The sequence below is a fragment of the Gossypium arboreum genome, chromosome 13, assembly GCF_025698485.1.
Source record: "Gossypium arboreum isolate Shixiya-1 chromosome 13, ASM2569848v2, whole genome shotgun sequence".
Taxonomy (NCBI): domain Eukaryota; kingdom Viridiplantae; phylum Streptophyta; class Magnoliopsida; order Malvales; family Malvaceae; genus Gossypium; species Gossypium arboreum.
Window position 1 is genome coordinate 114,924,053 of NC_069082.1, and position 12,978 is coordinate 114,937,030.

The following is a 12,978-nucleotide window of genomic DNA, read 5'->3' on the forward strand; positions in this document are numbered from 1 at the left end:
TAAATCATGAGTCGAATAGTTTCCCTCGTGAGGCTTAAGCTATCGTGATGCATATGCAACCACCTTACCGTTTTGCATTAACACGCAGTCCAAACCCACGTGTGATGTGTCACTGTACACGGTAAAATCCTTCCCAAACTCTGGCTGAATTAACACAAGTGCTTCAGTCAGAACTTTCTTCAACTTCTCAAAAGCTTCCTGCTGTTTCTTAGTCCATACAAACGGTACTCCTTTCCTTATGTGTTTTGTTAGAGGTGTTGCCATCACAGAAAAACCTTCTACAAACCTTCTGTAGTATCCTGCCAGTCCTAGAAAACTACGTATTTACGACCGACCTAGGCGGCTTCCACTCCAAAATCGCTTCAATTTTTCGAGGTCCACCTTAATCCCTCGCAGAGACCACATGTCCTAAGAAGGTTACCTCCTCAACCAAAATTCACACTTCTGAACTCGCAAAGAGTTCCTTCTCCTTAATACTTACAGACTATACGGAGATGTTCATCATGTTTTGTTTCAGTTTTAGAATATACCAGGATATCGTCAATAAAGATGACTACGAACTGATCTAAAAATGGTTGGAACACACGATTCATCATATCCATAAACGCTGTAGGAGCGTTCGTCAGTCCAAATGGCATTACCAAAAACTCGTAATGACCATACCGAGTCCTGAATGCCGTCTTATAGATATTCGCCTCCTTGACCCTTAACTGATGATATCCAGATCGGAGGTCGATCTTAGAAAATACAGAAGCCCCTCTAAGCTGGTCAAACAGATCGTCAATCCTTAGCAGTGGATACTTATTCTTAATTGTCAGTTTGTTCAACTAGCGATAATCAATGCATATCCGCATCGTACCATCTTTCTTTTTCACGAGTAGCACCGGTGCTCCCCATGGAGACACGCTTGGCCTAATGAAGCCCCTATCCAACAACTCTTAAATTTGTGCCTTTAGCTCCACCAACTCCTTCGGTGCAATTCTATACGGTGCGATAGACACTGGTGTCGTTCCAGGCAATAAGTCGATTCCAAACTCCACTTCTCGATTCGGAGGCAATCCTGGAAGCTCCTCCGAAAAAATATCTTGGAACTCCTTTACAGTCCTAACCTTATCCACTGACAATCCCTCCTCTTCTGACTGACTTACAAATGCCAAATAGACATCACAACCTTTCTGAATCCACTTTTCGGCTCTTAATGCCGACACCACATTGGACAAATAATTTCTTCGCTCACCTATCACCATAACCTCCTCATCCTTTGTGGTCCTTAATACCATTCGTTTAGTAGCACAATCCAGAGTCGCTTTATGCTTAACAAGCGGTCCATTCCCAAATGAGATCAAACTCTCCGACGGTAACTCCATCAGATCTCCGGGAAAATCTTACCTTGAGTTTCTAAGGGTACATCCTATCTGGTTTGTTTACCCTAACAAAAGTGACCCAAAGGACTTAGTACAGATACCTCACTCACAATCTCCTCAGAGTAGTCCAAGTTGTCCATAATCCGTTCTGTAGCCTCCAACCAATATTCCGCCACATTTGGGGCTATATCAGACACGCCTCTAAAGATCTCCGCTCCGTTAGCCCGAAGTCGTTCAGAAATAGATCCCTGAACTCCATTGCCCGTACTTGCCCCGACAACCCTTTTCAGAACACGAAGCATTCCTGTGACAGGGCATCATCCTCGGCACTGCGGTCATGAGACTCTCCTCTGTTGTCAGTGGTACCGGTGCATCCACCGCCGGCATATGTCTCGAAGACGAAGATCTTGCTCGAGCACTTCTTCGGCTCCGTCCACGGCCTCTTGTACTCATATCGTATTATCTTGATTACGAATTTTTATGCATCAATTAATATTCCAGTGTTTATTACAGATGTTTTATGAATTAGACAGTAGTTCAGAGTTTGTTTTCGCAAAATCGAAGTTTAGCTCTGATTTGATTTCTTATCAAATTTTTCTATGGTTTGATATCATCCTATCTAGAGTATCCTAGCGAGATTTGATCTGAACAGATAAGTCGAAAAATATTCGAAAAGTTCGAGTAATACTTACAGACTTGGTAGGAGATTTGAAATGCCACCTTCTAAAGATCTAAATTTTGAAAATCGAGTTTTCGCATTCTTTATAAAATTTTCGTTTTCAAAATTTTTGTTTTGTAAACCCATTCCACAGTAGAGTTCTTTGCAACTTAGGCTCTGATACCACTAAATGTAGCACCCCAAACCCGGCCCAGAAGTTATGGCCAGATTCGGCATGCCACATCAAAAACGTAAAAAAAAAATTTTTCATTCTAAGTCTAGAAAATCGTACTTGATGTTCAAAAGATTAATTCATTAAGGGTTAAAGTGAATGGAAGCTGTGCACCAGGTAGGAAACCGGAAAAAGAGGTGGTGAGTCCATCGGACTGCTTAAGTACCAAGCTCCCTTCGGATCCAATCCTAGACATGCATACCGCTATTGCCACACCTTAACGTCATGGATATTTCTAGGAAACCGATTCGATTAAGTCATTTCTAGGAAAAGTGATTAATTTTGGAAAATACTTTCATTGCGGAAGCTTTGCTTGTTGTCATGTTATTTTGAAATTAAGCTGTTGTTTTTGAAAAGCGCCTAAAGCTATCCAATTTCAACAGTTAAAATAAGTATTACCTATCTTAGTAATACATATTAAAACCATCAAAAATAAATAAGCGGCCTTATTACATTTAAAAGCCCAAAACCTCAAAGCGTAATTAAAGGATATCCAATTCACCGAAGAAAATCAAACTTTGAGCGGTGGCCACTCGAATTCCCTCACGACTCCAAGCCCACTATGGTTGGGGATTTCTGCGTGGATGAAAATAAAAGGGTGAGTTTGGGGAAACTCATTGTGCAAGGAAAACCCATTCAAAGCTCAAGTCACTCAAGCCTATTGGGCCTAAGCCCATTCAGTAATGATGGTCTTGGGCGAGCCCTTTTGATTACAATAAATTGGGCCTTAGCCCTTATTCAGATAATGATATGGCCCATAGGCCCATTTCAAAATACATACAACATCGGTAAACATATGCAAGCCCATTTGGGGAGACTACTCAACCCACCAACCACTACACTCCACCCGTACCATCCATACACTCCATGTGGGAATAGCTCAACCCACCCAAACACTCAACGATTTGACCTTGCAAATTGCTCGGTTAACGATAAATTGAGGCAAAGCCTCCAAGATCGTGGACAAGCCACTTTCAATACTTCCTCGTCAATATCCCGGTCCATGCATCGATAATAACATGGCATGCGATAAATAACAACGATCAAACATGCATTAGGTCAATTTAACCCTAGGGGTATTTGGTAATTTATCTCTTAAGGGTAAAGCGTAAATTTTCACTTTTAAAGGTATTTGATAATTTATCTATTTTAAGGTTTTCATGCATATTCCTACTTTTCACGTACTAACGAATCACGTCTGGGGTTCTTACCGAATTGGGCTCATTGGCCCATCATTCCAATTTTGGCCTATTAAGCCCAAAAATATCGAGGCACAAAAATCATGCACTTTGCGGTCCAAATTTTGCAGACTTACCAAAACATTAATCGATTTACCTCACGAGCATTCGCTTTTTCGCAAATTTACAAAATACCGATTTTGGCATTTTGGCTTTTCGACTTTTGCCGATCCGGACTAAGAAAGAGGGTGTTAGTTACACACATTTGCGACGATATCTTGTGAGATCCACACACTAAGCGCCTACAATTGGATTACTAACACATTAATCTAACTATTCAAATCTGAACTACATATTAACCCCTTACAATATTCGGTCAACCACACCTAGAGATCATAGTAAGCTTATAAGAAATCAATAAGCAATTCATTAACAAATTTGTCAATGTTTACCACATAATCATAATTTCACTACATGCTGTCTTCCTGAGCAACAGTCACTAAATCATTTATAACTAGAGCTACGAAACTCCAAATTAAGTGCCATTAATTTTCCCTGAAAATAGACTCATATATCTTCTATCCATAAAATTTTCAGAATTTTTGGTTTATCCAATCAATACCAGATTTTTCTTAAAGTTTCCCATGTTTCACTGTTTGACTAATCGACCACTCTTTATTCTGAATCAAATTTCTCATTGTACAGAATTAAAAATATGTTCTCGTTTATTCCATTTGAAACTAGACTCATTAAGCTTTAATTACATAATTTATGTAGTTTCTAACTCATCTCCCACAATTTATAGTGATTTTCCAAAGTCACGTTACTGCTGCTGTCCCAAGCAGATTTATTACCAAATTACTCTTTCACACATAACTTGCATGCATGTTATTTAAACATGTATATCACCAATCAATCATCACATATCTATGATTTTACTTAAGTACAATCTCCATTTCATCATTTTAAAGCACAACATGTTAGCCGATTTTTCCCTTTAGCATCTAAGGCACATGCATGTTCATTTGTTTGGCTCAACTTCACCTATCTTCCATTTTTCATCAAAAGAACATGAAACAACAACTATTTCCTTCATTTTAATTCATGACCAAATGCTCACAACACAACCAAAAACCAAAATATGCTTCAAGAGTTAAGGTAGAATCAAGAAGAACTCATGAACATCAAGATAAAAGCAAACTACTATGAACTTACCTTCAATTTTCTTCTCCAAGTGACCGAACATTCAAGAGCTTTCTCCTCTCCTTTCTCTTCTCTAACTTTCAGCTATGATGAACAAAGATGGACAAAACTTTGTTCTTTTCACCCCTTTTTCTTTTAATAAAACTTCATATTTCATCCATTTAATTCTTTAATACAAAAGACATGAAATTCTTATCATGAAACATTTACCTAACCCATTATCATGAAACATTTACCTAACCCATTATCATGGAACATTTACCTAACCTATTATCAATTTGTATAAATTTGTACTATAAATTATGGATATTAAGTGTACATTTTGTCTACAACAACATGATGGCTGGCCACTTCATGTAAAATGGGAGGTTTGTCATGCAAATCCTCCTATTTTGCACTCCTATTTATTTGGCCACTTAAATTTAGCCTATAGCATTTTCAAACATTTTCACATAGGTTCTATTTCATAATTTCACCCCTTTTTTTTATGGAACAAAAATTAACTAAAATTATCGGGTTCTATCTTAAGTTTGGGCTTTCTAGAGGCCCACTAACATAATTAAACCTATGTCAACATTCACAGGATTCCCGAAAATTGGGGCGTTACAGCGTCCCAAACATCTTTAGCAGTTGGGAAAAAAAGAAAAGGTTTACCTACGGATGCTTCCATGGAATTAATAAGCCGCGCAATTACCATAGAATTTTCTGACCTCCACTTGCTCATCTTTGGATCGCCCACATGTGGTTGCTCAACTTCTCCATTTAAATGCCTAGCTTGCCGCGCCCATCAATTGCTAATTTTACGGACTGCGACCATTCCAGATAATTCTTGCCATTCAACTTGTGAGAAGTCAGTTGAAAAGAAAGGTGAGACGCCTCTGTCCCTTGAGTCATTGTACTCTCGGTAGTTGTTTCAACTGTAGAACTTTCTTCCTCTGTTTGATTGCTGGATCTCTTATCTCCAGTGAAGGTTGTTTTAACCACGATGTTACTAAAGAATTTAACCTAGCTCAGATGCCATGAAAGATTTCAAGAGAGCTTTGAATAAAATTGTACTCATCTTATTAACTAAAGAATTGAACTTAAATAGAGAAAAGAGTAATAATCCTAATTGGGAAAATAGTTATCTTATTCTAATAAACTACTAAAACATAAAAAGAAAATAGTTCCCTTATTCTAGTAAACTACTAAAAGATAAAATAAAAATATTTCTAAAATATGAATAAAACTTATCTACCCAAATAAGATTTATCTACCTAAATAAATTTAAAATATATATATATATTTCAACATTTAGGCCTAGCTTGTTCCCAAAGCTGTCCCGACCTCCAACTAATTCCCCTGAAAATAAAAGCATTCCCAGCAAGTCCAAGCTATGAGTTTGAGATGAAGGATTTGTCGTCTCCGAAACAATGCTCCACCATTTCAAACCAAGAGGAAAAACCTATTGGTAGTGGGCTATAGCAGAAGTTTGAGGCTTCCATTCTAAATTGCTGATGCATCCAAGTAAGATCACCCCAACTTTGTGAGTTCTCCATGATGAACTCTACTTATCTTTCCCATATTGAAATGCATTTCTCATTTCCCATGTTCCATTGATAATTACATTACCAGAAGTTTGGTAGAAAGAATCCATCACTAGTTATGACGACAATATGATGTGAAAACCATTTCATTCCCAAAATAGAAAAAGGAAAAGCCAAGACTTTAGTTACCAACTCCAAAATCTAGATACTTCCTTTTTTTTCTTCTAAAGAAATCTATATGCTTCGTGTGGAAGAAACAAAAGAAGCAACGGGGATATAGTAATTAATTAATTAAAAATTTATAAAAATTAGGGGTAATTTGAGTGAATAGTTTAAACCCTGAAAACATATTAAAGTATTATAAAGAGCATGAAAACGAAACCTTTGGCTGTGCCACCTAGTTTAGTCTGGTCTGGTCTTCCTCTTTCTACTCTCTTTTTCTTTCTTTCGTGTCTCTGTGTCCAAAGTTTTAAACAATTTCTAATCTTTGCCACTCCTCCACATCCTCATTACACGCTTCAGCAAGCACTAACAGAATAACCAATTTGTTATTTAATCAAACATACAGAAATTAATTTGTCCATTTTTAAATATAGGAAACAAAATGTAATTTAACTCCTAATATAAGGGTTTCTATAATGTATTTAACTCCGTATTCATAAAAAGTAAGATTTAAATAATTTAACTTTTGAATCCTAAAATTTAAAAATCAATTAATTTTTTCTAAAAAAACAAGTATTAAGCAATATACACATGAAGCTGTAGACAAAGGGAAAACACAGAGTTGATTTATGTTGGTCCATTTACGAGTGCTTGTTGGGAAAAGGCGACTGAATAATTAATAAGTTCAAAGTGACTCTCAACGACTTCCATTTTCAATCTTGCACTTTCCTTAGGAGCCAACCAAACGTTGCCATCCTCTCACCTTTTCCACTGCACCAAGAAAAAGTTAGCATCTTTTTTACACTTAACTTTAGCATCTTTTTTACACTTAACTAACTTCATTGAAATTCCTCCAAACCCTTTTTTTTTAAAATTAAAAAATTCCTTGGTTCACATTGTATGACTCTTTGTGTGGTTATATTGGTCTAAGATTAGCAAAATCATGGCAGTTGATTCTGCTGACAGGAAAGAATTCATTTTGAAGATTGATGACAGAAGCCACGACGGTAGTATTTCTACTCCTTCCGGTGGAGCAACTGCCGGCGATGGAGGTAAGATTTGGGGTGAGCCAAGCTATGATGTTTGCAAAGACGGTGAGAAAATCAACATTAACTGGAAAAAGGAGAATGCCAACTCGAATGATGCTGGCAGTAGTGGAGGTGTTAGTAATAAGGAAAGTGAAGATTTTGAATTCATGCAAAGCAAACAAGTCCCCATGGAAGATCCACCATCAAAGCTGATCGGTCAGTTTTTGCATAAACAAAAAGCTTCAGGAGAGATTTCGTTGGATATGGATTTGGAAATGGATGAACTTGAGCAAAAGCAAACCCATGACGGCATTTTACTCCCTACAGTTGCTGAAACACCTTCACCTTCAGAAGCTGCTCTTTCCAGGGTGTCCTTTGAGAAGAGCCCTGGAAGAAGAAGACAGTAAATGGCCAGCGTCGACAGGGAAAGAAGAGACTCATGGGGTTGCAAAGTGTAATACAAATTCTTCATTCAAAAGGAGTGAAGGTGGTTCTACCCAAAGGAAGTCAAGTTTGTTAGCAACCAAGACAAAATCCAGGTTGATGAACCCTCCTACACCGGAAAGGGGGAAAGCAAAGTACGGGAAAACCGGAGTTGGGAAGTCTGGACAGGTAATGCGATCTGGGATTCTTGGAAAAAGCATGGAGGAAGAAGAGGATGACTCATTGCTTGATGAGGATTTGCCTGATGAATATAAGAATGACAAGTTGAGTTTTTTGGTTTTGCTTCAATGGTTAAGTTTGATTTTGATCCTTGCTGCTTTAGTTTGTAGTCTTACAATTCCTTATTTAAGAAAGAAACGTTTGTGGGATCTTATGCTGTGGACATGGGAAGTTTTGGTTTTAGTTTTAATATGTGGTAGATTGGTTTCAGGGTGGATTATAAGGATAATTGTGTTTTTTATAGAGAGGAATTTTCTTTTGAGGAAAAGGGTATTGTATTTTGTATATGGAGTGAGGAAAGCTGTTCAGAATTGTTTGTGGCTGGGGTTGGTTTTGATTGCTTGCCATTACTTATTTGGTAAGAAGGTTCAGAGGGAGACTAAGAGTGATGTCCTTAGGTTTGTGACTAAAATTATGATTTGCCTTGTTGTGGGTGTGATGTTGTGGATGGTGAAGACCCTCTTGGTGAAGGTACTGGCATCTTCTTTCCATGTCAGTACTTATTTTGATAGAATCCAGGAGTCATTGTTCAATCAATATGTAGTCGAGACTCTTTCCAGTCCACCTTTGGTTGAGATTCGAAGAGCTGAGGAAGAGGAGGATAAACTTGCAAACAAAGTTGCAAACCTACAGAAAGCTGGTGCTAAAATTCCTCCTGGCCTCAAGGCATCAACCCTTTCATCACCTCAACATAAGAGGCTGATAGGGAGTGGACTGATTCAGAAAAGTCCTCGAGGAAAAAGCCCTATGATATCACGAGTGCTTTCTGTTGAGAAGGGAGAGAAGGATAAGGGGATAACCATTGAGCATTTGCACAAATTGACTCCTAAAAATGTCTCTGCTTGGAATATGAAAAGGTTGATGAATATCATCCGCCATGGAGCTCTTTCCACTTTAGATGAGCAGATACAAGATTCAACTCAAGAAGATGAGTCTGCAACACAGATTAGAAGTGAATATGAGGCTAAAGTTGCGGCAAGGAAAATCTTCCAGAATGTTGCTAAGCCAGGTTCCAAGTATGCCCATCAGTCCTTTTGCTATGCAATATGTTATGTGTGTATTTATGCATTTAAATTCTTTGTCAATGTTAAATTTCATTTATCGGCTGGTTGATTGTTTCTGTTTTGAAGCTTTTGTTTTCTTATTGCTAATAATTGTTCTCAGGTACATATACTTGGAGGACATTGAACGGTTTCTCCCAGAAGATGAGGCTTTGAAGACTATGAGTCTCTTTGAAGGAGCATCTGAAAGCAGGAGAATTAGCAAGAAAGCCCTCAAGAGTTGGGTGGTAAGCATTGGCAACCCATGCATTGCTGCATAATTTACTTCTAATATAATTCTCTTTTGCATATATAGTCTGTTGACAGCATATTCTCAACGTTATATTTTAAACAACACGGAAGACGTTTGATTAGGTCCAAACCTTATTGAAGTCCATTGCTCTTTAAATATTTAACCAATGTTAGGTTATTGTCACATATTTATCCTTGTAGTAACGATAACATGTTAAGAAACTTAATGTACTAAATTTAAGAAGATAATAAGATGTGTGGTCAATTATCTCGCATGGTATCTGTGTCGAGCTTCTATTAAGTGAATGTTGGTATCGGATTGCTGTTTAAAAAGTAGTGCAATCTTCTATAGATTTAACTGATTCTTTTTGTGGAACCAGAGCTTGCTGTGCTGGATTTATTGCATTCAAATCCAAGGAAAAGAAAACCTTATAATTTAAAATCCTTTGTTAGTATTTTTTTATTACAGGCTAAAGCAAGGCATCCATCCCCCCTTTTTCTTTTTAACTACATCACTAAAATAGAAGTTGAGTTTACAAGTTTAACACTTGCTATAATGTGTTGTACTTCAATCTCTTAGGTCAATGCTTTTAGAGAACGAAGGGCACTTGCCATTACACTGAATGATACCAAAACAGCTGTGAGCAGACTTCATCGGATGGTGGACGTTTTGGTTGGCATCATCATAGTGGTTATTTGGCTTCTCATACTTGAAATTGCCTCCAGCAAAGTTCTTGTTTTTATTAGCTCTCAACTGCTTCTAGTTGCATTCGTATTTGGGAACACCTGCAAGACTGTATTTGAAGCTATTATATTCTTATTCGTTATGCACCCATTTGATGTGGGTGACAGGTGTGAAATTGATGGAGTTCAGGTACCTCTATAAGCACATGGTTTGGCTTTTTCTTTTTAAGATAGTGTAGATCCTGTTTGTAAATTCCTTTTTAAATCCTTGGATTCAATGAATTTCAGATGGTGGTGGAGGAAATGAACATCTTGACTACTGTTTTCCTAAGATATGACAACCAGAAGGTCATAATCCCGAACAGTGTCCTGGCTACCAAGGCCATCCATAACTACCATCGTAGCCCGGATATGGGTGATGCCGTTGAATTTTGCATCCATGTGAAAACTCCTGCAGAAAAGATTGGTCTAATGAAGCAGAGAATAATGAGGTGAGTTGAAAAATGATACTACTGTCCTTCCCTGCACTGCCTTCATTTACAAGTGTTTTTGTTGTTGATTTATGACAATTTATAGTTTTCTGGTCATGACTATACTTGGAATATGTCTGATTGACTTGATCATTTCTTACTGCAGTTACATCGAGCACAAGAGTGACCACTGGTACCCGGATCCAATGATTATCTTCAAGGAACTTGAAGAGTTAAACAGAGTGAGGATAGCAATATGGCTCACACACAGAATGAATCATCAAGACATGGGAGAGAGGTTCACAAGAAGAGCCCTCTTGATTGAAGAGATGGTTAAGATTTTCAACGACTTGGATATGGAATACCGGTTATATCCAATTAACATCAATGTCTGTAGCGTGCCTCCCATGGCATCTGATCGGCTTCCTCCTAAGTGGACTGGACCAGCCAGCTGAACAAAATAACAAGCAAGCTATAACCCATGTCTTTAATGTCAAAGCTGTGAGTAGATTTTACTACTTGTGACATTGTTTCCTTGATAATTAGCTTAGATGTTTAGCTAATAAATTCATCGTATAATTCGTCTTTTTGGTAGATTGAACAAGTCTGCTGAACTGGATGATACTTAAGCCATGTTTTTCCAAGTCTTCGTTTTTCTTCACTTCAAGTACTCATGCTCGATGCCTGTGCCAAAGTCATTTTAGGACATGGGTAGAGAAATATGGTCGTCCAAGGTTCCTCTACATAATGGAAAAACTTGGAAACAAACATGCCTATGTAGGATACATGTATTTAACTCAAACCTGAGTATTCAACACTTGCTCCATTGTCGGTAACATAGGTATGATCCAATGTTAGCCACAAAGTTGAAAGTGAATCTGATACTCATTTGTTCATGGACGCATAAATGTACACAGAGGATGTGTCAAATATTCACATTAATGAGAGAGCTAAAATACTTTTGATCTCCAAATAATTGCAGCTGTAGTTTTCCATCTATTTAACCACAAATCGACTTTGATTTAAAGGTATCCTGTTTTTTATTGGAAGGATGAAAGTTTTGCATTAAGAGTTCAAATGTCACTTCAATCAACTATTCCCATTATAAATCCCTATAGACAGAATTATAAGTTGTGTTGACATAAAAGGATGTTGCAAATCAGTTTATGATCAAATCAATCAAGATGTTATAACCATCACCTTGTTCTTGCCGGCGCATAATGGGGGCCTCCTTTCTACAAACAAGCCAGAATAGACTGAAAGATCACAACTTCACTGCAAGGCAAAGAGTCAAGACGGAACATCCTTAGCAATCCCTTCAATAGTCTTCCAATCCATTTTTGTCTCTGATTTAGGTCCCAATGCTTCTGTTGCCAAAATGGCCTCACTGAAACTATGTCCACCATGAACGAAACGAGCAATCTCCTCTGCAAGCCTGGGCCAGCACATAGCCTGGTCTTCCAACTCTTTTATCTCTTCCATGTTAAAAGCGTAAAAGTTTTGAGGAATCTCACCGCACATGCATCTGCAACAGAGAAGGAATACTGGTAAAACTTATATGGAGACAACATCGATGTCTTTTGATTTTCCAAATTTGGTCCCATCACTCCTCAACAAAAGAGGAATGTCAAAGCCATAGGCACCTTCAGCTTGTAAAATCTTCCTTATCAACTCAGTCCCAGCAGTAATATTACCCCAGTGATCAGTCCCCGCCAATTTGCACACCAACACCTTCAGTCTTAAAAAGTATAAAAAGTCGTAACCTTGCAATAACTGATAAGAACAATACTAATTCACTATTTTTTTTTATCCCGGATGTATTTATAAATTAGAATACTATATTTATTCTTTGAATTTTTGTTACGAAGTTTTAAAATACTATGATTAATATTCTAAAAACAAAATCGTATAAATGTTTATTTTTAGAATATTTATGTCAAATATTATCCAACTACTAATATTTTTATATTATTTTAATGATATTTTTTAAAGTTTGTTATTTTTAAGGTTTATATATAAATATATAGAGAGCTATAATGTCTCATAATTTATAAAATATATATTTCATTTAAATTTTCTTAAATTATTGAATATGTTTGATATTTTTTATTCAAATATCTCGTAATTTATTTTTTTTATTTTGAAACTATACTTGATCTTATTAATTTAACTTTACAAATTCTTCAATTATTTTTCTATTATCTTTTAATATACAAAAATTAAGAAAATGATATTCAAGTATGACGGTTTTTAAAAAGTAATTGTAAGCATAATAAGTATAAATATTCAAATATTTTAACCCATAAAACAATTTTCTCGATTTGTTAAGTTAAAATTTATATATATATATATAATATGTTTTATTCCAAAATTACCATAAAAACAATTTTTGAAAAATATATTTCATTTCTACAAATAAATTACTTTATTTTGAAATTTTGCAATTGCTATATGAATCGATCTCTAACAATTTATTATTCATTAAAAATTCATAATTTTAATAGTTTTGATAATTCAT

The 12,978-nt window shown here is 36.6% G+C and overlaps 1 pseudogene; it reads left to right on the plus strand.

Moving 5' to 3' along the window:
• Window positions 1–6,875: 6,875 nt before the first annotated feature.
• Window positions 6,876–11,436, plus strand: LOC108463818 (mechanosensitive ion channel protein 6-like; annotated as a pseudogene).
• Window positions 11,437–12,978: the final 1,542 nt, after the last annotated feature.